This window comes from Giraffa tippelskirchi, chromosome 11, assembly GCF_054371585.1.
Source record: "Giraffa tippelskirchi isolate mGirTip1 chromosome 11, T2T-mGirTip1v1.2.pri, whole genome shotgun sequence".
Lineage (NCBI taxonomy): Eukaryota > Metazoa > Chordata > Mammalia > Artiodactyla > Giraffidae > Giraffa > Giraffa tippelskirchi.
Window position 1 is genome coordinate 115784118 of NC_137285.1, and position 19491 is coordinate 115803608.

Below are 19491 nucleotides of genomic sequence, written 5' to 3' on the forward strand. Positions count from 1 at the left end.
GATGAGGGAGGAAGAGGGAAAGAAGGCAGGACCTCGGGCTGGCTAAGTTCATCCTACTGACTTTGAAGGTGAACTTCCCTTCCTTCTTTTCTTCGTCCAAATTTCTAAGTTTTTCCATTTGGGGTTTTAAAAATACAGCTTCTCAGAAAAAACCTGTATCAACCATGTAATAATCAATCCCAAATCACACTAGCATTAACTAATCAATCCAAAAAAAGGAAAACATGACTCTTAAAATGAACATGTGATAAAAGCATATTTAGCTCATTAATCAGGGAAGCATCAAGCAGGTACTGAAAGAGTTTGAGGAACTCAGTGTCTGCGGACATTTTCTAAAGAAGAGTGTTAGAATAAGATGAGTGTTAGGATGAGAGTGGAGTGGGTGGGCCCCTAATCCAATATGATTGGTATCCTCATAAAACGAGGGAATGTGGATGCAGACAAGCCCTCGGGGAGAACACCATGTGATGGGGAATTTCGCTGCCACAAGCCAAGAAACTCCCAGAAACCTAGGAGAAAGGCCTGGAGTAGATCCTCCCCAGGTGCCTTCAGAGAGAGCTTGTACACTGCTCTCTATCCAAAAGTAGTTAACGCCTTACAGAGAAATAAAATCATAGCCTATGGTGTGATCTTTTCAACCCAGACAGAAATCTAGAAGTTAGTGTGTCTGAGTAGTAATCAGAAGGTTAATAGCAAAGTCAAACATGGGTGTATTCTCTTGGAAAATTACATACTCTTGGGTGGGCTTGTTAGACAATGCTCCACTATGATATTGAATGGATAGATCACCTCCCTTCCCTTTTGCCTTATTCCCAGGTTTTAGGTATTTCTCTTAGTCTTTTCACAAAGTTGGCTAAAGGTGGGGTGACTCTCCAGGCCATTAGTGACTCAGAAACCCTTGTGGATTCACAGCCTCAGCGCATGGTCTTTCCCCCAGTTATTTCCTAGGGCAGCTGTAACAAAGAAGCCCAAACTGGGTGGCTTAGAGAATGGAAATTTATCATCTCACAGTTCTGAAGTCTAGAGGTTTAAGACTGAAGTGTCGGCAGGGCCGTGCCCTCTCTGAAGGCACCTGGGAAGGATCTACTCCAGGCCTTTCTCCTTGGTTTCTGGGAGTTACTTGGCTTATGGCAGCAAAATTCCCCATCACATGGCGTTCTCCCCGAGGGCTCGTCTGCATCCACATTCCCTCATTTTATGAGGATGCCAATCATGTTGGATTAGGGGCCCACCCACTCCACTCTCATCCTAATTTATAATTATATCTGCAGTTAACTGTATTTCCAAATAAGGTCACATTCTCAGGTACTAGATGTTAAGACTTCAACATATGAATTTTTGAGGAACACAGTTCGACCCCCAGCATCCCTAAAAAGAAAGAATATGACGGGTAACCTGACTTCCGTGCCTCAGATGAAAAGGGCCTCACATCACCTCTTGTCACAGTCAATTAACCAGAGCTATCACATGGCCCTGCCTCAAACAGAGCACGTAGGAAGTCAGAGTTTTCTGGGTGCCCAGGAAGCCTTGTCTCTGCCACACAAACTTAGGTACTTTCTAAATCAGTTCCTCCTCTGACAAATAAGAAAACAAGAAAATGCCATCTGGGAATGTGAGCTTCCTGCCTGGGGTCACACTATGAGTTACTGGCCAAGACAGGGCTAGCAAGGATGCCTGTATTTTGACTTCCATTTTCTCCTCCAGTTTCGTTCATTCATTCGTCAGACACAGGCTGGGTTGTCCTTTAGGAAGTCCTCACATTTGGGGAAGTTTCATCTCCCTTGAAGAGCAAACCTGGTCTAGCAGTAGGAGTGGTACTGTAGAACAGCAACTCCCTGTGGAGCCCAGTGGGTCTCAGAGACATCAGGGACCCGCAGGCAGCTCGGGTGAGGCAGAGGGGCCAAGTTCACATCTGGGTTCAACCCTTTGAGAGCTTCTGTTTAAATGTTGTTTGAAAAGTTCACTCTGTTAGCGTTGTGATGTTCCTGGGTCTCAGAGAAGGCCCTGGGTAGGAGAAAGCCTAGTGTAACTAATCAAATTAGTGAAGTGAAGCTGCTGGGAAGCATGCTAATTGGTTAATGAGTAAACGTAACCATTTTTTTTTTTAATTAGCAGCAAATTTCAAGCAATCCTCAAAATAACTGAGAATATTAGCCCTAATTAGTGTAACAGCCTGGAAAATTTCTTCTGCTGGGAGAAATACAACAGTGGGGTCTCCCCACAGGCTCTATTTATTCAGTCACTCACTCATTCACTCACTCATTCATTCATTTGCTCATTCAACAAACTTGCATTGAGTATTATGTCAGGCCAAGAACTGTGAGAGGCAGAGACAGCGTTACCCAGGTCTCTGACCTGGAAGAGCCCTGGTCTGCAGAGAGAGGTGGGCACTTAGATAATTACCATTCATATGATGCAACCTATGGCCCCAAACCACTTTCTCATTAGGCCATCAGAGGAGAAATGGGACAAGACAGGTTCTGAGGGCCTTTCCCACTCCTTCTGCCTGAATCTTCTAGACTGTGAAAGACACCAGGGCGGTGGGGGAGGGTGGTGGTGGCAGGGAAGGGTAGGTGCTTTCTCTATAGGAAAGCAAATTCTGCAGAAAAAGGAAGATGAAAGGGACTTTAATTCCTTCTAAAGTTTTTGAAATACTGAAGCTGTGACATTTATGCTTCAGGAAGTGCTTTTTGACTCAAGGTATAAAGATTAGAACTTACCCTGGAGATGAATTTCATGTTAGATCAGGAAATGTGTTTAAGAGAAGTGTGGAATTGTAAATGGAATTTGTTCCCTTCGCTTTTTGGAATTTTTATAATTTTTTCATTTTTTCTCACTTGGCTCTCCGTACATGTACACACACAGGCAGAGAGAGAGAGAGAAATGAGAGAAAGGACTAGCTTATTTGTCTGCTAATCACTCTCTAGAAACTGCCATTCCCACATGGGGTCATAATAAAGCCATCACCCCTGGCCTGGTTGGCAATGCTCCCAAGGCCAACGCATGGGGTATTAGAGGCCCTTCATGGACTGTGTTTGCATCCCCAGAACTTTCAAGTAACATCTCAGAGACAGTTGAAAAGTTTTACTTCGTGGGCTGAGAATTTAAATCGCCAGCCACTTCTCTGCGAACTTTGGCAGACTTCTTCACTTCTCTACAATGCTTATCTATAAATAAATAAGAATGCCAGGCACCAAGTGGTTGTAAGGTTTTGAAAAACTTCCCTGAGTTTGTTTCTTGGCTCGTGTTTTCTACCAACATCCATTAGGTTAGCTTGTTAGTAGGTTGAATTCTCAGATCCTTTATAATTCTTTTTTTGTTTGTTTTAATTGAAGTATAATTACTATACAATATTATATGTTACAGGTGTACAAATAGTGATTCACAGTTTTAAAGATTATACTCCATTTATGCAGCTTCCCTGGTGGCTCAGTGGTAAAGAATCCACCTGCCAGTACAGGAGACATGGGTTTAATCCCTAGGTCAGGAAGATACCCTGGAGAAGGAAATGGCAACCCATACCAGTATTCCTGCCTGGAAATCCCATGGACAGAGGAACCTGGCCAGCTATAGTCCATGAGGTCACAAAGAGTTGGGCACAGCTTAGTAACCAAACAACAAGTCCATTTACAATTGTTACAAAATTGGTTATATTCCCAATGTTGTAAAATATATCCTTGTAGCTTATTATGTGCCTAATAGTGCTGCTGCTGCTGCTGCTGCTAAGTCGCTTCAGTCACGTCCAACTCTGTGCGACCCCATAGACGGCAGCCCACCAGGCTCTGCCGTCCCTGGGATTCTCCAGGCAAGAACACTGGAGTGGGTTGCCATTGCCTTCTCCGGTGCCTAATAGTAGGTACCTATTAATTCCCACCCTTATCTTGCCCCTTTCTCCACTGGTAACCACTACTTTGTTCTTTATATCTGTATGTTCCTATTTTGTTATACTCACTAGCTTGCATTATTTTTTAAATTCCACATATAAGTGATATCATACAGTATTTGTCTTTCTCTGTCTGACTTATCTCACTTATCATAATACCCTCCAAGTCCACCCATAATCACCGCAAATGGCAAAATTTTGTTCTTTTTCCTGGCTGAGTAGTATTCCATTGTATCTATGTACCCCATCTTCTTTATCCATTCATCTGTTGATGGACACTTAGGTTACTCCCACATCTTGGCAATTGTAGATAGTGCTGCTACAAACATTGGGGTGCATGTACCTTTTATAATTAGTGGTTTTGGATTTTTTGGATAAATACTCAGGAATGGAATCACTGGGTTATAAAGTGGCTCTCTATCAATCTCTAAGCTATAGCCACACATGATTCCAGGGGCCACCATTTCTATGGGATACAGGGTGAGTGAGGCCTCGGGGGTGATGCAATGCCTGGCCCTGGGACGACCCACTATCTGCACACTCTGTGGGCAGCCATCCCTCAGCTCCTTTCCTCAGCACTCCCCCATTCATGGTGCAGGCCACTTGTTTGAGGGGATAGCTTTTGCACCAGAGGACCCAAGACAGTGATTGATGCCCTCACGAGCTGGGGGTCAGGCGAGGCTGGGATCTAGGCCCAATACTTCCCACAGCACATGTGTGATTGTGGCTGGTGACTCCATCTTTCTAATGCCAGTTATAACCCCTGAACAGGGGCTTCACTAAATGGTCCTGAGGGCTCTGATGGCCCATATGTAACAGCACCTAGTCCAGTGCCTAGGACATGATGGTTGGTATGATTATGTCACACTCAAGGGCAGCCTCTCCACGTGAGCAGAAGGGGAACTCTCGAGGGCGGGAGGAGCAGGCAGACCCCCCTCCCCCCCGCTGTTTATCTCCCAGCACTGCCTCCCAGATCTGGCTCTTCCACAGGGCGTGGCCTCGGTGACCATCACAGGGCTCCGTCTCCATCAGTGACACCCACTGGGCCCGCCTGTATCTGCCTGGAGCTGGCCCCACCCTGCTTTAGGAAAGCACCCCACTGCCATTTCCCGTTCAGTAGTGACACACGGAGCAGAGCCGTGGCCCGGACACCTCAGCTTGGTGTGCGGCGCAGGCGCACAGGGAGACAGCATCAGACGGGTCCGCTGCCCAGATGTCGGTGCCGCAGTGGTGACCTCCTCCTCCCCGGAGCAATGCTGAACCTTGGGCTGCTCCCTGGCTTCCCAGGCAGTGCTAGTGGTAAAGAACCCATCTGCCCGAATGGATAAGGAAGCTGTGGTACATATACACAATGGAATATTACTCAGCCATTAAAAAAATACATTTGAATCGGTTCTATTGAGATGGATGAAACTGGAGCCCATTATACAGAGTGAAGTAAGCCAGAAAGAAAAACACCAATACAGTATACTAATGCATATATATGGAATTTGAAAGATGGTAACGATAACCCTATATGCGAGACAGAATAAGAGACACAGATGCATAGAACAGTCTTATGGACTCTGAGGGAGAAGGTGAGGGTGGGACGTTCTGGGACAATAGCATTGAAACATGTATATTATCATATGTGAAACAGAACACCATTCCATGTTCGATGCATGAGACAAATGCTCAGGGCTGGGGCAATGGGATGACCCAGAGGGATGGGATGGGGAGGGAGGTGGGAGGGGGGTTCAGGATGGGGAACACATGTAAACCCATGGCTGATTCATGTCAATGTATGGCAAAAACTACTACAATATTGTAAAGTAATTAGCCCCCAACTGATATAAATAAATTTATTTTTTTTAAAAAAAGAAAGAAAACCAAAAAAAAAAAAAAAAGAGTTAGAAAAAAAAGAACCCGCCTGCCAATGCAGGAGGTGTAAGAGGCGTGGGTTTGATCCCTGGGTCAGGAAGATCCCCTGGAGGAGGGCATAGCAACCCACTCCAGTATTCTTGCCTGGAAAATTCCTTGGACAGAGGAGCCTGGCAGAGTACAGTCCACGGGGTCACAAAGAGTCAGACACGACTGAAGTGACTTAGCCCGGGCTGCTCCCCCAGGTTCAGAGGGAGCCACTTGATTTGTTATTCATTTCATTTGATATGCTCTTCACTTCATGTCCAAACTCCACAATTAGAGTTGTAAACAGCAAGTTCTGTGTGACTTTTATTAATCTCCCACAGACTGGGAAACAGCGGTCATCAGAGGCCCCACAGTGGGCCAGCAATGAGGAAGCCCATTCCAGTTTGCTAGGCAGAGTCCGAGCCTCCCGCCCACACCAGCCCGCCACTCTTGAAGAGCTTTGCCTCGCAGGCCTTGGGCCTTGCAAATGGGTCACTGAACCAGCCTCCCAGGACTTGGTTCTGTGTTCTCTGACAAGTCATTTTACTTCCCTGAGCCTCAGCTTCCTGATCAGGAAAATGGAGGGTGGGTACTTAGAGTTAAGTAACAAAATCTTGTGTGTCTGGCACCAAGCCTGGCACAGAACTGGGCTGAGTAATGTGGCTTCTTGTTCTGGTTAAGGCAATCTCTCAACACTTTGGGGAACTTGCTAGTCTACCTAAAGATAATGCTAATGACAGCCTACATTTATTGTTTACTGTTTCTAGGCATTTTTCTAAATGCTTTGTGTGTATAATCTCTGTTGAAATCCCCAAGAGCCCTGGGAAGAAGGTGTTGCTATTAACTCCATGTGTACAGGAGAGAAACCAGGGTCAAGGCAATCAGGTGACATGTTCAAGTCACCCAGTTATCAGTTGCCTTTCCATTTGACCCAAGCCCCAGCAAGAAAGACTGTCAGACTCTAAGGGTTGTCCTATTGGCAGGGCTGTACTTACACACATATCACGCCCCCAGAGCTTTCTATAATTCACTCCCCCACTCAGGCTGGTTTTGCACAACAGCCCTGAGGAGAGCCCAGGATCAGAACATTAAGCCAATGACAGAATGTAAGTTGCAGGCATTCCGTCTCAGGAGAGAGACTGCTCCTGTACAGCACAGGTACAGTCCACACCTGTTCAAAGGCACTCCCTCTTTCTTTCATCCATTTGGAGCAGGAAGTAGGGAGGTTTCCGCATAGCCTGTGTGAGTTCTCCACTGCCCTTTGCACACAGCACCAGCCATCAAGAAGTGGGCTGCCCCCTCCTGCTGCTTCTTATTAGGATGGTAGTGGCATTTTGGCTGGGGCAGTTCTTCACTGCATGGGACTATCCTCCTCAATGCAGGATGTTTAGCATCCCTGGACCCTGACTATCATGAGTGTCAGCGTGGGACCAAATCATCCCCCAAGCATTCCCAAGGGTCCCCTGGAGGAGGTCGTACCACCCCCTCACTAAGAATGTGACAAAGGAGTGTAAGAAATAGGCATGGGGACTTGAAAATGGCTGGTGGCATTGAGTGTGGATGTCTGAATTGTGTTTACATCAGGAAAGCTTAAGAATATGCTTGTCTGTTTCAAGAAAGTTCCTAAGTAGACGTGTTCAGAATATATCATGGACCGAAATGGAGTCTTCTATTTGATTTTCCCAGCTAACTCCATTGTCCTCACACTGCCTTTGTCCCAGCTGCTTTTCTTGAAATCTCTTCACTGCTGTACATTAGTCCTGCCAGTGTCGAGTTTTAGTGGAGTCCCTGAGGTTAGCACTGTGTTAATACAGTGGGAATTTCAGCAGAGCTGGGCTCTCTAAATCAGTCACCAAAACAGCTTTTTTTTTTCTTGCTCAAAAATACACTCTGAAATGTGGGAACATGTGTGGGAGTGGGGTTGACTTGGGTGAAGGACATACTTAAAAGGAAAATTTCATAACTTTTTTTCTGCAGGATAAAGGACCTGCTGGTCTTAATTCTTGTAGAACTGAGCTACAGAACACATTTATGTCTCTGCAGTATCTTTAGCTCCTCGGAACATCCTGGGCTACTCAGAAACCACTCAGTCATGTTTGTCAGGGGTATTATAGGTGCTTAACAAATTTGTGTTGGATACAGAAATGACTAAATTCATGGAAAATTTAAGCCTTTTAAGTGATGACCACAATATGGACTGATCAATATTCACTTTCTCAATCCCCCTGGGGGTTTCTGGGGTGGCAAGTTTCACCTTGGCGGGCTTCCCCGGTGGCTGAGCAGTAAAGAATCCACCTGCAATGCAGGAGTCACAAGAGATGTCGGTTCCATCCCTGGGTCAGAAAGTTCCCCTGGAGGGGGGCATGGCAACCCACTCCAATATTCTTGCCTGGAGAATCCCCATGGACAGAGGATCCTGGCAGACTATGGTCCATGGGGTCGCAAAGAGTCAGACACGACTGAAGCGACCTAACATGTGTGTATGCAGACAAATTTTGCCCTGGAAAATGAGGACTGCTGATGTGATGGGGACATTCTATCCCCTGTGATGTAGGTGGTAGTAGTGGACAGACTAGAAGGACCTGGTAGCCAGAGAGTCTCCATCCAGGGAAGTGAGCGAGGAGGAGCCAGTGAGTGTAGATTCCTCTTCCTCAGAGCTTGCTATGAAAGGATGGAGAAAGGGGCTGCCTTTTAGAAGCGAGTGGGGTTGAGATAAGACCATGTGTATTAAGATTTGCTTTTTAAGGAAAGCAATAAAGGACCATGTTTTGAGACGGATGGAGAGAAGTCTATAGAGAAAGATGTCTACTGGAAAGAGAATGAAGCCACATTCTCAGGATAGGCACAGAGCAGGGATGGGAGAGGATGGGGTCCAAGGCCAGGGGTGAGCACTGGGATTGGAGAAAAACAGTTGCCTCTGAGGCTCAAGGACAGGATGGAGGGAGATTCAAAAGGAATAAGTGGGCAGCTGCCTTGCAAGTAAAGCGGGGGGATCTGGCTGCATTAGAGAGTAAAGAAAATTTAGGAACCGTGCTCAGGGGAAGTGGTGCAGAGGCTCAGCAGACACCTGAAGAAGGAATACCAGATAGTGCTGCAGGGCCCCCTTGATGCTGAAAACCAGGAGCTGGTGATGGGTCTAACTTGCCCAGTGCTATGATTTTTCTTGGAGTTACAGAAAGGATGGCTTCCCAGGTGTCACTAGTGGTAAAGAACCCACCTGGCAGTGTAAGAGACATAAGAGACACAGGTCCTTTCCCTGGTTGGGAAGAGCCCCTGGAGGAGGAAATGGCAAACCACTCCAGTATTCTTGCCTGGAGAATTCCATGAACAGAGGAGCCTGGTGGGCTACAGTCTATAGGGTCGCTAAGAGTCAGACATGACTGAAGCAACAAAACATGCACGCTACATCCAGGGTACAGGTGCGGAGAAAGTGAATAAGGCTGCAGAGGTAGGGTTTACAGGGTGTGAAAGACAGAAAAAAACGAGGAATTAAAGACTTGAAGATGATGGCAAGGGGGTGATTGCAAGAATGTGAGTACAGCCTTTCTAGGGACTTGAGAGGCCAGGAGGGAGAGGAAGGTAGAAAAGGATTATTATGCTGAAGGTTTCAGGTTGATGAGACGGCATTTGGGAAGTAAAAGAGGGAGTAATCAAGATTAAGATTTCAGGGGCACAGCAGTTCAGGCACTGAGAGCTGGGGCCTGGGTGTGGGTGGCCCTCCCTGGAATTGAGGCTATGGTGCCTTCATTGATTGAGACTCTGAAGTCTTGCTGGTGGGATATAGAGGGATGAGCCTGATGCCAAAGACCTTGATGGATGTGACAGCTACCTGGGAAGCACCTGATGAGAACAAAGTGTGCAGAGTGCAGTGGTGTCTAATGTCTTATGCTTAAGGCGGAGATGTTTCTATGCCAGGATGGAGGAGCTGAGGTGTGGAAGGAGAGCTACAGGGAGAGGAGAGGGTCAGCTCCATCCCATGTCCCTGATGAGAGAATCAGCACATTTCAGAGGCACACAGGAGTGGAGGTACTCTCCAGGAAAGCTATTTTGGTAGGGACGGTGTGGGGCTGCATCCCATAGGCCTGCCAGCCTCGTAGTTGCTTAGCCTCGAGATCAAAGACAAACCCCAGGGACAGCGACAGCGACATCAATGGCTCATTGGACCCAGGCGACACCCCACCGTGTGCAGCAGATGGTGGACAGGACGTGGCAGCAGTCTTTGCTACTAGGAGGAGAAGGAGGCCACTATCTATAGGGCAAATTGATGTCAGGTAGACTCATCAGTTTCCAGGGGCTTATTAAACCCTATAAGTAAGAGGATTCGATAGTCATGTGAGTGAAGCAGGGGACCTGTAGAGAGCAAGAGAATAGCCATCTTGAAGGGCCTAACTATCTAGACAGGCAAAGGCCCTTTTGGTTGGAAAGGACTGTCTTTGAAAGACACCGGGATTTTAACAGGTGTTTTCAGAAGACTCAAAGTGAAGCTTAGGAGGAAAGCAAATAAGGAAAGATCAATCAGAAGAAGAAGTACACACAGAACATATCAGGGGGTGAGAGAGGGTGAGAAAGTCCCATAAAGACAACACAAATTAAATCTTAGATGCACACTTAGGCCCCATGGGAAGTGGGAGGGTGAGAGGAAAAGAATGTAGGGGGACCACATCCCCTTTCCTGCTGCCACTGCAGTCACCCTCAGCCCCCAGATTCTGTGGTCAGGATGAAGCACCCACTTCCAAAGCTCGCTGCACAGGGTACAGGTTTGGAGACCGTATACCATACCTGCAACAGAACTCTGTCCCGGTCATGTCATGCTGCTTTCAGTCCAGGGTCAGCAAGACTCCGTGAAGCTTCCTTTCAGCTGGGAAAAGCAATCAGAGTGCCAGCTGCCAAGGGGAAAGAGGACTGGGTCTTGGCGACCTGAAGAGTCAGGGAAGCCTTCCTGGAGGAGGAGCTGCACCTGGACCCTAAAGGAAGAGTAGGATGCATGGGGCAAAAGCAGGGCAGGAAGACGTGTCAGGAGTGCAGCTCACATGGAAAGGGGTGGAATCGAACCTTCCTTTCTTTAGCGAAAAGCAGGATATCGGAGTGATTGAGAGCTGGGCTATGGAGCCAGATGACCCGAGTTCAGCTCCCAGCTCTGCCACTTGCTGTCTGTTCATTTACGTCTATCTAATTCTATTTTCTCACCTAACAGTGGATAATACCCCCACTTATGCAGGGTTATTTTGAGGATTAAGGAATTGTGTTTGTAAAACACTTAGCATCCTTGATACACCTGTGAAGTGAGCTACCTGGATCAGTACAATTCTGCTACATAGCAAACTACCCCAAGGTTTAGTGGCTGAAGACACATCCGTTTACTTAGCTCCAGATTCTGAGAGTCGACAGTGTGGGCTGGGCTGGGCTGGCCCTGTCTTCTGCTGGGCTCAGTCAGGCAGCTGTGGTCAGTTGCTGGTTAGCTAGTTGAGTCAGCTTTGGATGTGGGTTGACTGCTGGAATGATGGTGCTTCTGGGCCGTGTGTGGTTTCTCGTCCAATAGGCTATTGCAGGCTGCTTCACATGATGCTGGTTGACAGGGATTCTAAGGGCAGCAAGAAACGTCAAGCGTGACCTCATGAATGTTTTTCCTGTCTCTGCTTGGATCACGTTTGCCTATGGAAATTTTTTCAGGAGTCAGAGAAGTCACACAGCCAAGCACAAACTCAACGAGCAGAGAAATAAACTCCATCTTTGAAAGGAGGAGTAACAAAGTCACATTGCAATGTGGTTCAGTGCAAGGATGAGGAAAATCTGTAACTATTTTTATAACATATCACAATGTCCTATTGTGTTCACTCTGTATTATCTCATTAAGTCACTCATTCATTTGTTCATTCATTCATACCAAAAATAATTATTGAGTGCCTATCTTGTGGGATGGCAAGAAGAGGAGTCCCCAAAGGAACGGCCTCAGTTTCCCAGTCCTAGTGCAGCCCATCAGGCATTGCTATCTGAGGCCTGTGACGTCCAGTAAAGATGTGAGCTGGACCTTTTTTCCCCAGTAAATCAGGTTATACTCTTCCCAGGGAAGAGAGATGGCATGGGGGGTGGTGTTGGAACATATGAAATAGAAAGAGTTGTATTTGCAAATTGAAATTAAGCACCAATATTTCATCCTCAGGAAGTCCATTTTTCTGGACCAACTTCTCCCTGCTGGATCTTAACCCATAGATTTTATTACCATATTCTTTCCTCCATCTTCCAAATCACTGAGATTTCTGGTGAGTCCAGGTCACCATTGACCACATGTTAAAAACTCTATGAAACACACATACACACTCTCCCTGGGAACATTCTGTTAATAAGATCTTCTCAATTCAGTGCTGGTTAACAGCTGTGGTGTGCCAGCAAGGGACTAAACCCCTCATTGCTCATGAGGGCCAGGTAAGAGTTAGGCCTGGCACAGACTGTGTGCTGGGGCAAATATTGAGAATCTTATCTTGGAGAGAGAATCCTTTTCCAGCCAAACTACTAATCCACAAGGCTACAGAAAGCTACAAGGTACCAGTCCCAAACTAAACAGAGAGAAGCTTAGGGGACTCTTAGAGTAAGGAATGTGAAACAGGCACCAGGGAGGGAGTCTGGATGGATGTCTGAGCTGGAGTTTAGTGTCCCTGGAATAGTTTAGTAACTGATTCATCTAATCAACTAATATGTTTTGAGTACATGTTACACATCAAACTCTGGGTCGGATAAGAGAGATACAATAGTGAGCAAGACAAGCACGGTCCAGCCCTCAGGGATCTTGGAAACTGATTGGAAGAGACTGATGTTACTGGAGTATTACTACTGGCTAACATTAACTAGTACAAGGTAGTCCCCCATCAACATGCCATGGGTACTATTATTATCTCCTGCTTTCCCAGATCAGTAAATCAAAAGAATGAATGACCAAGTCAATTGTCTACAGTCACACACCTACTGAACGATGAGACTGGGAACATGCATCCAGACGCAGTCTTTCTTGAATCCTTCTCCTTCCCCTTCCCTGCTGGAGCAAGTCCTCTCAGTATATACTTTGCAAACCCCGTTTACTTGTCTTTAAGCTCACGCATCGCATTTTGTGATTCTATCTGTGTGTGATTGTTTTGCTGAGGGAGCATAGCAAAATAGGTGTGTCAGCCGGTTCAGGCTTCGTTATGCTCCAGTAACAGATGACCTCAAAATCCCAGTGCCTTATAATAACAAACATTTCTTTATCATGCTCCATGTCCAAGTCTTTCTTGACCTTATCTTCCTTTGGCAGTGCTTGTCACGAGCAGCCGACAGTAGCAAAGGCATGCTCTTCATCGAAAGCACAAGCTCACTTGCCATGTTTTGTCTACCAACTAATTGCAGGCAACAGTTTACTCAAATATTTCACCACTGCATGAAAGAGGTAGAGGTGGTTCTGGGTTCCTCACCACCCACCTTGTGGCTTCAAAGTCAGTGTCTCGCATTTTAGGGTTTGGCAGTACTCCTTGTCTAGAATCAGTTTCTTAATCATTCAACTTAGGCTGATGACTCCCAAATCTCAAGGTCTTACAACAAAAAGTACTTAGTTCTTGCTCATGCTACATGGTCATCAGGGTTCAGCTACAGCTCTGTGTCACCTCATCTCTGTCTGGGACCAGCGGAGCAGCCCTTCTCTGGGACACTACCGGTCTAGTGGCAGAGAGCAAAAGGAGACATGGCAGATGACACGATTGCTCTTAAAGCTTCTGACTGGAAATGACATATGTCTCTCCCACTCACGTTCCATTGGTTAAAGACACGTGGCCAAGTCTGACATTAATGATGAAGGGACGTGTCAGAGCTCAGTCTGGAGGGAGGCACAGGGTGGCAGGACAGGGCAGTGAGTCAATCTGTTAGAGGCGCTAAGGAGCCGGCATTGACTGTCACAGGCGGACGCAGAGTTGGCAGACATTGTGTTTTGAAAAGAGGAACGCCAGGGCGTGTTTTCCTCGGGGCGTGTGATGTGCTCCATCTCAGCTGTTTGTCAGAGAGTAGATGGAGTGGCTGGTAGACGACCAGACACAGCTTTAAAGGGTTTTGAACAGCACCTTCCAGAATAAGGACCTACAAGGGACCAGCAGGCAGATAGCAGGTGTGTGAGTTTTCTTGAAGTTGGAGAAAACACAGATGAACAACAGACAACTGTTTTTACTTGGACAACTGGACTTGACAGAAAGGAGTAACAATCATCAACAACGACTGAAACAAACACGGGTCGCTAAGCTAAACACAAAGGGTGGGTGCTGTTAGAGAAACCCAGCGGTGATTCATTTATAGACACAAAAGGAGGGCTGCCTGGGAAAAGGCAGAAATGGGGCAGCCCTCAGCAGTACAAGTTCACAGATCTTCTCTAGGGAGTTCCCCTAAATGTGTCTTATTAATAGCTCTCGTACTGCCTCATCTCTGTCTCTCCATTTCATGATTTAAATTCCTGGGAGGAGGGAGGCTTCTCAAGCCCTTAACAGCTCTATTTTCCCCAATGGGCAGGTGGTAGTGTCACAGAATACAGACTGTTGGGGGCCTGTCCCCGGCCAGAGCCATTCTCGGAGGAGACGGTTCACTGTTAGACATCACAGGCTCAGTCCTACCTCTTCGCGGCTGCCGGCACCAATCCCTGGGTCTGCCCTCCTTGCCTGGTTCTGACAGCAGCACCCATCCTTGCCATCCTTCCTCTCTGTGACAGGTGCAGTCTGCAGCCACCAGACCCTGACCCACCTCACTGGCCATCGCCATGGATGGGGCTATTGATCTGTCCCTCAGCAGTGTGGTTCTGCCTGAAGTAGCCTTCATCTGCAGCCTCCATCTGTGGGATTCTGCTGGACAGAGCTATTCAGGCAGGCACCTGTGTCAGGTGTGGGGTGCAGATAGAGACTCTGCAGGAGGGGTGAGGGAGGGGTGGCAGGAGCAGAACTGGGTGTGGGGCTAAGGTCCAGGCTGGGGCACTTGGCAGGCACTGCTCCCTCGAGACAAACACTGGAGGCTGCAGAAAATGATGGGCTTAGCCATCAAACCCAGTCCCAGGGCACCTGTTCCTTGTCTTATCCTGGACCAGTGCTGATCTTATTTCCCTAAACTTGGGCTCCCTCTGCAGCTCTCAAATTCTCCACTTACACCCACGTGATGAATAATGTTCAGACACTCAGCACACTCCCGGGGGGTTTACTAGGGTCGTGTGAAACTCTAGCCTCACTAGCTTCTCATTCCCTGAAGAAAGCATACTGGCATGCAGATGAGTGAGAAATTTCCTTGTAAAAAAAAAAAAGCAGACATTCACAACTTCAGTACTTTATTTGAAAACATTCTTATAATAAATATAAGAATGAATAAATGTTATACATGCATGATATCTGCATTCACCTTGTGCCAAGGACTACTGGGCTATATGACTCCATGAATCTTTTGCCTCCTTCCCTTTGATATTCTGGAAAGGTCTCCTGTATCTTCTGTATTAGTTGAGATTCTTGGTTCCAAGTGACAGAAACTCAAGTCAACTTAAATGCAAAACAGATTTTATCACCTAATGTAATTGACAAATTCATATCTGTCCTGGCTTCAAGCGGGCTGGATCCACGAGCTTGAATGGCATTTACCTAACTTTCTCCCTCCCTCCCTCTCTCTCTCCTTCTCTCACCACTATTTCACTCTGGTTTCCTTTATGTGTAAACTTACTCTCTCCTATAGTCAAAGAGGAAAGGGTTTCTGTGACTTACCTGAAGAGAAGAGGCAGCAGGTAACTCTGGACTTAGAGCCTTCCAGCTTGACCCCACAAACAGGAAAACCAGGGGGGCTTTTATTGACCCAGACTGGGTCACATGCCCGTTCTGGAACCAACCCTGGACCACGGCAACGGGGTGCTCTGCTTGGGCAGCCTGTGGGTCAGGCCTCCCTGCATGGCCGGGGTGAGCAAGTTGCTATTACAAGAAAGGGAATAAGACTCTCGGCCTCGGGAATCCGGCAGCCTTCTTTTCTGGTTTGTCTCTGGTTTCTCACGGGTTTCCATGCAGGAACCTCAGGGTGACCCCTGTCACCTGGCTCTCTCCTGAGCTGAGGGGCTCACTGGGACACACTCCTAGCCAGGAGACCCCAGCAGACCCAGGGAAGGCAGGAGATTAGGGTTTCTGATGGGACTGGCTGGGCTGCACACAGCCTCACAGATGGTGGTACAGAGTTGACACCTGTGCTTCGGGCACAAAGCCTGGGATGAAACATGAAAACACACAGACAGCTGGGAACCAAAGGCAGACTTCTGAGCCCGGCAGTAGTGCCCAGGACTGCTTCCCCAGCTGCTCGGGTCAGCTGCACGTGCTGCCCGTGTGCTAAGTCACTCAGTCGTGTCCGACTCTTTGTGACCCTATGGACTGTAGGAGCCCACCAGGCTCCCCTGTCCATGGGATTCTCCAGACAGGGATACTGGAGTGGGTTGCCATGTCCTCCTCCAGGGGGTCAGGCGCACAGTGGGAGGCAAAAGTTGGGCCTGACTTAGCCTTTTCTATTCAGTCTTATGTTCAGAGACCACCCCTCAGTCCAAAACTCTTCTCTTCTCCCGGCTGCCCTGCCAGCCCACCACCGGGCTCTCCCAGATACTCCTGCCCAGCAGCCTGAGTCACCTCTAACCTCAGCTCGCTGCCAGACCCCTTAAATGTCTTTGACTCCTCTGAGGATCCCTCAGATGTGCTGACAAGCAGAGGGCTGGTTAATCCGAAGTCACAGCTCCCCGTGGCCAGCAGGACACTGTCCAAGTGCTGCAGACCCCAAGCTGCTTCCCCAGCCTCACCTCTCCGCCCCCAGAGGCATTCTCTTTCCCCAGATGGCAGTGCAACACAGGGCCTCGGTGATTATGTGTATCCCATTCGCTCTGCCAGAGGTCCCTTGTCCTTGTCAGTTATCCAGGCAAACTGCTCTCTTCCTGGGCTCCCCTGGTAGCTCAGCAGTAAAGAATTCTCCTGCAATGCAGGAGATACAGGAGACTCAATCCCTGGGTTGGACGATCCCCTAGAGGAGGGCATGGCAACCCTATCCAGGATTCTTGCCTGGAGAAACCCATGGACAGAGGAGCCTGGCAGGCTACAGTCCATATGATTGCAAAAAGTCAGACATGACTGAAGCAACTGTGCATGCACTCACGCTCTCTTCCTAGGTGTTCTCAGAACTCATCACTCACTGACCAGCCCCCGGTAGAGTTCGTCACTCCAGCTCTGGCCCCCAGTTCTAGAGCACTTTGGTCTGCTCCTAGTCTGTGCTAAGCTTGGCCAGGGGGCTATTCTGTCTGCCCTGTTCAGCATGGCTGTCTCCCCTCCAGTCTGAGAGCTCCTGAGGGAGGCCCTACTTGCCCCCTCTCTGCCTAGCACAGGCCCACACTGTAGAGGGCACGAAGGAGTATTTGCTGACTTAAACTAGGTGGATTGCTGTCTAGGGGCTGAGTGCCAGTTACAAAGCTGGGGAGTTCATGTGCTTAGCCTCATCGCCTGTTGCCTCCTGGGCTCACGAGGGCAGGGGCAGAAAGGGGGTTCCTGAGTAAGGAACCTTGCTTTCCACATGTACATTCCTTCACAGTTAACCAAGCTGAATGTTTATAAATGTTTCCATTCCTTAAATGTAACTGGTCCTGTGGTTAGTGAACATAAGATCATTTTGGAAATGAGTCCCCTCTGTTGCTGATTTAGCATCAGTGCCCTGAGGCCCTCAGCATGGTAACCTCTGTGTTGAGGGGTTAATGACCAGTAACCAAGCCCTTAAATCAGCCCGCCCTGCCTGCAGCAGGGCCAGTAGCTCATTCTTGGTAAAGAGGACAAAGACCATTTCTAACACAAACTGCAAACATCACAGTCACCACTTGAAACTGAAATTTAAGAAAGCAAGGCTCTGTTCCTTCTTCCTCTGCCCCAACCAGCCAATGTGCCCACACACTACCTGCTATTTCTGTGAATCCTTATGACAGATCTCCTGGCCGGGCAGACTCGGGGAGGGGACCCCAGGCATGAGGGGCATTGAGGCAGGGCAACAGGACCCCCGGGTCTCTTCTCAGCCTTTCTCCCTGGCTGCCTGTTCCTGCCCCACAGTCCCTGTGGCCAGACAAGGGGACTGATCAGGATTGTCATCCTCACAGCTGTATTCTACAGTCAGGAAACTAAGGCTCAGAGTGGTTCCCAGCTAGTCAGTGAGGGTGGGGGTGCTGAGTAAAGACCCTCTGGACTTGTAAGCCCACCAGACCACCCATTTTCTAGACCAGCAGTTTTCAAATGTTCACTTATATCAGACTTCACTGGAGGACTTGTGAAAACACAGAGTCCTGAATCCTACTCTCAGAGTTTCTGATTCAACATGCCTGAGATTGGGCTTAAAAATATACATTTCTAACAAGTTCCTGTCTGGTGCTGGGACCACACTTTGAAAACTGTTGTCCTAAACATGGTGCATCCTAACCGCTCAGAGTCCTCCAAACAATGCCCTCAGAGAGATCCCACTGGCCCCACACTATGAGAGGGAGGCTGAGAAGCCAGCTGGTTGTAGGTGCTGGCCCTACATTTCCTCCCTAGGCTGCCATCATCCCCTCGATACACCCAGTTTTCCACCTTGGCTGCTCACTGGAATCACCTGGGCTGAATCCCCATGCCTGGGTCCTACCCCTAAGACTGTGATTTATAGTTTTTAAAGCTCTGCAGGGATTCTGATGTGCAGAACACCTCCGAGCTTGATCGCATTTAGGACTGTGTTCTCTTCATTTCTCTATCCTCCCCTATTTCATTTGCTCACAGATCTTTCTCCTCTCCCTGCGCTTACCCCTTTCTCCAGGAAACCCAGCCTCCAGCCCCCAGGTTGGTTCACCCTTGGGTGGTCTTTGTCAACACCCCCATTCTGATACTCTGTGGTCACCCAGTTAGTGTAATTTCCAACCCTTACACTGTCACTCCCCTGGGGGGACCTCCACCCCTACACAGAGCTGGGCCACCACAGTACTCCAGGGTACAGATCCCCTCCAAGTATCCTAAGAAATGTCCACTAAGACCCCACTTCACCCGGGGTCACTTTTCCCATGAAAGCTCTCTGAAAAAGTTGTTTTCTCCCTGTTCTAGAGCTTCTTGTCAGAGTGTCCTCATCTGCCTCTCTCCCTGCCTCCCCCTCACCCCTCTCCAGGCCGAGGAATGTTTTAGCCAAATAATACCACTGCCGCCCCATCTCCTGGTGGGAGAGTGTCTCTGTCTCTAAGATACCTCATTTTTCAAGGGCACTTACTCAATAGGCCGGCAGTGTTGCCAAGGAAACATCACTTAATGGAAGAAACAGAGTCACTCAAAATCCACATGCCATTGTTTGCAAGAGAGCCGGTACTTCTGCTGTACCTTGAAAATGTATTATTAAGTTATCTATCCAACTCCATTTTGCTCCATGTTCCTGATTTGGTAGGAGGCCCTCTCCCACCACCAGCAGCACCCCTTCCCCTGCCCATCCCACGATTTCCTGTGAGGGCTGCAGCCTTTCCATAGAGGCTAAAGTATGCCGATGCAGGTATGGGAGTCTGGACAGAACAGGGGACTGAATGATTGGAACGTGTGTAAATTGACCCTATTAAAGAATGCAAGGGACTAGTGGCCTGGAGGAAGTTGGAGACAGGAAGTTAAAGCTGTTCATCCAGTGTTCACAAATTCCAGTTGGTGGGGTTTAAGCTGATGAAGGTTTACTGGGCATTA

The 19491-nt window shown here is 48.0% G+C and overlaps 1 protein-coding gene and 1 long non-coding RNA gene across 13 annotated transcripts in view; one reads left to right on the forward strand and one right to left on the reverse strand.

The window, feature by feature from the left end:
- Positions 1–19491, forward strand: part of GALNT18 (polypeptide N-acetylgalactosaminyltransferase 18) — a 468216-nt gene that overhangs the window by 425453 nt on the left and 23272 nt on the right. The gene's annotated exons all lie outside the window — the stretch shown is intronic.
- The window catches only part of LOC145527371 (uncharacterized), a 39354-nt gene continuing 21591 nt past the window's right edge, over positions 1729–19491 (reverse strand). The window contains exons 4-5 of the long non-coding RNA XR_014069719.1: positions 10550–11351; positions 1729–2004 (exon numbers count right to left, since the gene is read on the reverse strand). This is a non-coding gene — a long non-coding RNA (uncharacterized LOC145527371). The remainder of the gene's footprint in view (positions 2005–10549; positions 11352–19491) is intronic.